The 6,660-nt window shown below is 38.4% G+C and overlaps 1 protein-coding gene and 2 pseudogenes across 1 annotated transcript in view; all 3 read right to left on the bottom strand.

The window, feature by feature from the left end:
- SYT9 (synaptotagmin 9) overlaps nucleotides 1-6,660 on the bottom strand; it is a 165,738-nt gene that overhangs the window by 74,877 nt on the left and 84,201 nt on the right. The window lies entirely within an intron of this gene.
- On the bottom strand, nucleotides 349-472 carry LOC111733095 (annotated as a pseudogene).
- Nucleotides 2,585-2,700, bottom strand: LOC111733096 (annotated as a pseudogene).

Below are 6,660 nucleotides of genomic sequence, written 5' to 3'. Positions count from 1 at the left end.
GATTATAAAAGGTAGTTTAGTGATTATGTACAAGGCTCAAATGTGCAAACTGCATAAAAGTTAAAAATATAAATGTTTGTTATATGACAATATTGATAGTTTATACATGCTGGTTTACTCACATGGGTTGATATAACATTATTTGGGGAAATTAGTTAGGATCGCTAGCATATAATATACACCAAATTCATTCCAAATGCACTTGTTTTATTTATTTATTTATTTGTTAAATTTTATCATTTTTTATTTTTATTTTATTTTACTTTTTTTAGGCAAGGCAACTCTTAGTTGAGCTCACAGACTGCAAGGACCTTGTCAGTTTACAATTCCTTATTTTTTTATTTTTTACGCCTACAGCACCTGGTCTTCCTAGGTGGTCTCCCATCCCAGTACTAACCAGGCCCGACCCTGCTTAGCTTCACAAGATCAGACGGGATCAGGCTTGCTCAGGGTTATTAGCATGGCAGTAGACTGTATTCAAGTTTTAAAGCAGAGATTGCAGTTTAGATTGTGGCCTCTGGAATCACACTATCTGGGTTTGATTCCAGGCTCTGGTACTCGCTATGTGACTGTGAGCAAGACACTTTGCCTTTTTGTGTCTGTTTTTTCACTTGTAAAATGAGTTATAATAATATCCTATGCCTCATAGGGTTTTCGTGATAAATAATGAAGATTACACAAATTCCTAGAATAAGACCTGGCAAATGTTTAAGAACTCAGTGAATGTTCTGAATGTTCCTTTGTTGTTAATACAGGTGATTTTTGTAATCTCAGCATAACTCCAAGGGCACAATCTTCAATGGTAGAACATTATGGATGTAAATACATAAACATTTACCAATGTCAAAAAGCAAACATAGGCTGACACTTTTAACATCGAAGTGATCTTAAAAATTACTAAGAAAACAAAAAGTAAATCCTAATACGAAAACTAGTAAAAGACAGGTCACAAAAGAAAAAAGAATGATCAATAAACATGCAAAAAGATGTTTATCTTCATTAATATCATAAGAAACACAAATCGTGTCAAAATCATCATGCCATATTTTGCCTATGAGATTAGAAAACAATAAAATTATGATAACAGAAAAAATGTGGGAGGTCTACACTAACTAAAATATAACTATAACAACTAGAAAAAGCAAAAATTAAAACAGGTAAGAAATCCCCCGAAAATGTCAGTAAAGAGAAAGCAACCAGAAGTCAATGAAAACTGTTGTTGAGAATACTCTGAAAAGAAAGTTTAGTCATTCATTTAATTAAAAAAAAAAAAAATGTTGTCACGCACGAGATGGCAGGCACAGCACAAGGTGCTAGATTTTAGGGTGAGCAAAGGTAAATCGAAGCATCCCCTGACCCTGCAGAGTTCCAATGCAGTTTACTCGGAAGCGCAAATAAAATACAATTTATAGTTAAACGTAATGCAACCTTACCAGAACACGATATACCATAAAGTCTTAAAAATATTTTTAGCCTTGTAAAAACAAAAAATGACAAATGTATTTCTTTCCCCCATTTTCTGACTGAAAAATAATATGAAATGTGCTTTCCTCCATAAATTGGGAGAATAAAAGATGTACTTTTTTAGACTGGGGTGTCTATTTTCCTGAAGAGTCTTCTGTTCCCATTCTCCCGCCCCCATCTCAAGGGTTTCTAAGTTATTTCTTCATTCTTCCCCCTCTTTACAGTCATGAAAACAAAACTGCTTACACTCTATCATCATAGCTTTCCATCTTGTAAGCCTTCCTCTTATTACAGGGTTTCACTGCCCAAGGGAGTGAGGGTGAGATAAGCGTAGGGCGGGTCTGGGAGGAGAGAACCCGGATGCCTGAGGAACATGCTCATTTAGACACAGGAAGGCACAAAGCAAGAGACCCCTAGCGATCCAGAAAACCTGTTTGGGGAAGCAAGTCTTCACTCTCTGGATAGAAGGTTCAGTTTAGGACAGATTCTTTTTCTTCCCTTTCTCCCTCTAGCATTTGCATTCTCATCCATCTGTCACAGCTGCAGAGTTCCCCAGCCATGAAGGAATCTGACCCCAAATTCTATTTTAGACCTAGTGATGCCTTACATTTAACAGAAATAAATGTTACCACTGAAGACGACCAATTCTGCTCACACAGGTTCAAGTTTTCAACTGGGTCACAAAAGATCTTAGATATCCATATGAACTACAGAAAGGCCAGTGAAGGAACAGCAGAGAATTTCCAACACGCCAGTGAAAAACTGGAGATCATTTTTGTCTTTGCCACACCCTTCTAATTTTTCAAATTAAAGTGTCAGACAGATCTGGGGTTCAATCCCAAACTCAACTGTATGAGTTTGGGCAAATAATTTAATATTTGTTTCCACATCTGCTGAGTGAGGGTAATAGTATTTACTGGGTTTTTGTGATTATTAGAAACATCGTTGCCATTATTATATTGAACACATAGTTATTTATTGGATCAATGAAGAAAAAGAAAAAGAAAGGTTTTTTATTTTACCTTCACTTAATTCTTCTTTGATGCTCTTCCTTTCTTTATATAGATCCAATTTGCTGACATACTATTTTCCTTCTTTTTTTATTATTTATTATTATTTATGCATACAGTACCTGGTCCTCCTAGGGGGTCTCCCATCCAAGTACTAACCAGGCCCCACCCTGCTTAGCTTCCGAGATCAGACATTGGGCTTGCTCAGGGTGGCATGACCATAGACCACGGACCGTGGCTCCACTGGGGTGTGAACCCAGGACCTTCTGCGTGTAAAGCAGACATGCTAACCGCTACACTATGGGACCATATCCAACTTTCTTTCTCTTCTAAAGAACTTCTTTTAACAATTTGTTTTGTGAGGCAGGTCTTCTGGCAACAAATTTCCTCAATTTTTGTTTGTCTGAGAAAGTCTTTATTTCTCCTTCATTTTGAAAGATAACATACAGGGTAAAAAATTCTAGGCTGGTAGGTTTTTTCCTCTCAACTCTTAAAATATTTTGCTCTACTCTCTTCTTGCATGGTTTCTGAAGAGAAGTAGAATGTAACCCTTATGTTTGTTACTCTATAGGTAGGTGTTTTTCCTCTGGCTTCTTTCCAGACTTTTTTTCTTTATCTTTGATTTTCCATAGTTTGAAAAATAATATGCACAGGTGTAGTTGTTTTGAAATTCATCCTGCGTGGTGTTCTCTGGGCTTCCTGGATCTATGGTTTGGTATATGAAACTAATTCGGGGAAAATTCTCAGTTATTGTTTCCAATATTTCTTCTCTTTCTTTCTTCTCCTAATTACACATATGTTATGCCTTTTGTTGTTGTCCCACAGTCTTTAGATATTCTGTTCTTGTTTTTTTGTTTTTTGTTTTTTTAATTCTCCAGTCTTTCTTCTCTTTGCTTTTTAGTTTTGGAGTATTCTGTTGAGATATCTTCAAACTCAGATTCTTTCCTCAGCTGTGGCCAGTCTATTAATAGGCCCATCAAAAGCATTCTCTATTTATGCTACAGTGATTTTTTAACTTTAGCATTTCTTTTTCATTCTTTTTTCAGGATTTCTATCTTGGGTTATGTCCTGATTTTGTTAGGTTCCTGCCAGGGTGCTTATTAGGAAAAGTAGGAGGAGTAGGTTTGGGGATTCTGGTTATCTATTTATTTGAAAATTACTCTATCAGGTGTTTATTTCTCATTGCCTCACTATCTTTAGGTGATACTCAGAGAAGTTGGTGTCCAATTATGACTGGACACCATCTGTATTACCTTGCTTGGGAAGACAAAGTTTAGTAATACCAATAATTTAAAACATTTTTATTATCATGTCTTAAAGACCAGTGTAAACTTAATATTATTTTTGTCTTATGCTGGTATCTGTATCCTGTATTTCCAAACCACTAGACATCGCCACCATCTTCCTAATCTCTCAATGTAAGACAAAAACAACAAAGGTCCTTGTGAATAACCCTAGACACCTTATAATCTCTTCTCTACATAATAAGCCTGAGTGTTATTTTTAAAATGCAAATAATTTCATGTCATTCGTTTCCTACAAATCCTTCAGTAGGTTTCTACTGTTGTTTGAAGGAAAAAAAAAAAACCCAAATACTTAACACAGCTTATCTTTTCATCATGAAATGCTCTTTCCACAACTTCTCCTTAGTGCTCTTCTTTGGATGACCTTCTATTCACACTTTAGCCTCAGCAGAAACACCACTTCTCTGGGGAAACTTTCCCAGACTCCTAAGATCAAGTTTTGCCCACTTGTTAAAAAATACGTGGTATTTTTTATTGTATTACTTCTCAAAATTTAAAGTAATGAACTGTAATTATTTGTTGAATGTCTGCCTCCCCTTGCAGTTGATATACCAGAAACCCTAGCACATAGCAGCAGAGTGCCTGGACCATAGTAACCAAACAACATGGAACTGTGAAATGCATGAATTAGCATTTTTTAAAATCATAACTGGGAAAAAAATGAAGTAAAAATAATTATCCTCCTGCATGTGGGGCTTCAATTACTGATTATCACAATTACTTTTAATTACATCTGCTATAAAATGTGACATTTGTCTGTAAAGGACTCATTTAATAAGGTTCAAATAGTGGTTTTCCTTACTACCTCAAAAGCTCTCAAGTCAGAGGTTTGAGTAAATCGCAAGGGGAAAGGAGCATTAGTGGAGCACAGCAGAGCATCTTCTACTCTTTCCCTCCCTGGGGGGCTTGATTACATGGAATCAGAGTCCTAGTAGGAGAGAGAGAAGAAAAAGAACAGAAGAGGCAAAGCCCCCAAACCAGGCCAGGGGTGCTTCGGCTACGGACTTGATGCTAACTGTTCATAGCTGACGACACTCAAGTACAAAAGTAGCCATTTCTCCCAAGGGAGGATCTAGATGCTGAATGTCAGAGTTGTAAAGAAGGTGTTAAAATTTCAAGAACGAGAAAGATGACTCAAGTTTGAGGATGCAAACAGCAGACTTGCCAAACATTTCAGGCTTTCTTTCTAGAGCTACGGTTGAGATTCAGACAATTGGAACTGCTTCTTCCAACCTCTTGGACAGGCTCGAACCCACTGTCAGTTATCTCAGCCTAGACCTGAGACAGTTACTGAGCACACGAAAAACTATCATCCTACTGGAATGATTTAGGTTTGATTCTCAAATGAAATCCAAGGAAAGGCTTGAGTGTAACCAATCAGGTTTAAATAAGGAATATTCCTATTTGTATAGGACCCTGGACCTGGCTCATTGTGGCAGACATAAGTCATTAGTAAGAAGAGGAATGGGTCCCAAAGAGCTCTTGGGATAAATGGGGAGAGAAGACACATAACACAAAGAACACAACTGTATACTCGTTATGAGAATCCTGGAACTCCAATTCTAGCTCCAGGTGACCCTGGACAAGTTCCACCAAGGCTGATAAGGCTCCTTTCCTCCATATATTATTTGACCAGATGATCTCTAAGGTCAATCCCATCAATTTTACCACTCCGTCCTATTCCTTAACTCGATAATAGCATAGAAGAGGTGTCTCGAGGCAGAGGCTGAATATCTGTTCAATTCTCTAATTGATAAATCAGGTAATAACCACGGTAGAAATATATGGAAGAAAGTAGGGTAACCTGCATCAAATGGATGCTTCTATTCCTTCTGGCTAAGGAAGGCAGGGAACAATTTAAGGGAAAAGTAGGATTTGAGGTGAAGCCAGAAAAATCAACAGAAGAGATAGGAGAGGAAGAATAAAAGATAACTAACTACAACACAGCACTTCCGTAATGTTTTGTGTTGCGGCAAAAACAGAAAGCTGTATCTGTAGTGCACACTAGTATAAACCAGCGAGGTAAGGAGGTAAGGCTGGAGGTGAGGGGAGCCCACCTGGCCTCCCAGAAAGCTGAGGGGAGATCCGTATTTCAGCACACCTGTAGGCCATCTGTGGCACACCTGTGTCCTACAGCTTGCCAGCTGGGAAACTCAAGTTCAGGAGTCTCATAGCAGGAAAGAACAAACTGTCTCTTTCAAATTTCAGGTGGGGTCAGGTATGGAAGTGTGCGAGAGGAGGAGCTTGGAGAAAACCGATGAAAATGTATTTTTCTATCTTGATGTGGACCTTGAAAAAAAAAATAACAGTGTTTATTGAAATGCCTACTCTATTATAAGTGCTAGTCCAAACACTAACTCATTTCTTCTTGAAAACAACTGCATAGCTGGATACGAGTATGAATCTTTCCCACATGGTAAAACTGAGGCATAGAGAGAAATGGCAGCCATAGCACTTATGCAAGAGCAGCTTGAGAGAGTGTCCCCAAGCAACAATGCTGTCACTGTGGGGGGTGAGGTGACAGTGCCAAGTAAGATGATGAATGTATCTCTACTACCCCTGAACACTGAAGCCCGGCACCTCTACCTTTGAGAACAAACTGTACAGCGTCAAGGTGGGCCCCATCTATGACAAGCTTCTTGCCAGGAAAAAGTAAAGCATTCTGCTGAAAAAAGGAGGACAGGTGAAAACACCAATTGGCTGAGAACATGGGGAAGCAGGACCTTCATATTCAACATACTCAATAGCCTTTCAGAACTGAGGAGGGGGGTCGGGTGTCTGATTAGAGGAAGTCCAAGCGTCAGGACATGGAATCTAACAGGAAAGCTCTAGTGTAGGAGCCCTCAGCATATATCCTCCAACTCAAGTTTGTGGGGTGAGTG

The sequence above is a fragment of the Pteropus vampyrus genome, unplaced genomic scaffold (assembly GCF_000151845.1).
Source record: "Pteropus vampyrus isolate Shadow unplaced genomic scaffold, Pvam_2.0 Scaffold522, whole genome shotgun sequence".
NCBI classification, from domain to species: Eukaryota; Metazoa; Chordata; class Mammalia; order Chiroptera; family Pteropodidae; genus Pteropus; species Pteropus vampyrus.
The sequence above is the reverse complement of the archived record's forward strand: the minus strand, read 5'-3'. Positions and strand labels throughout refer to the sequence as shown.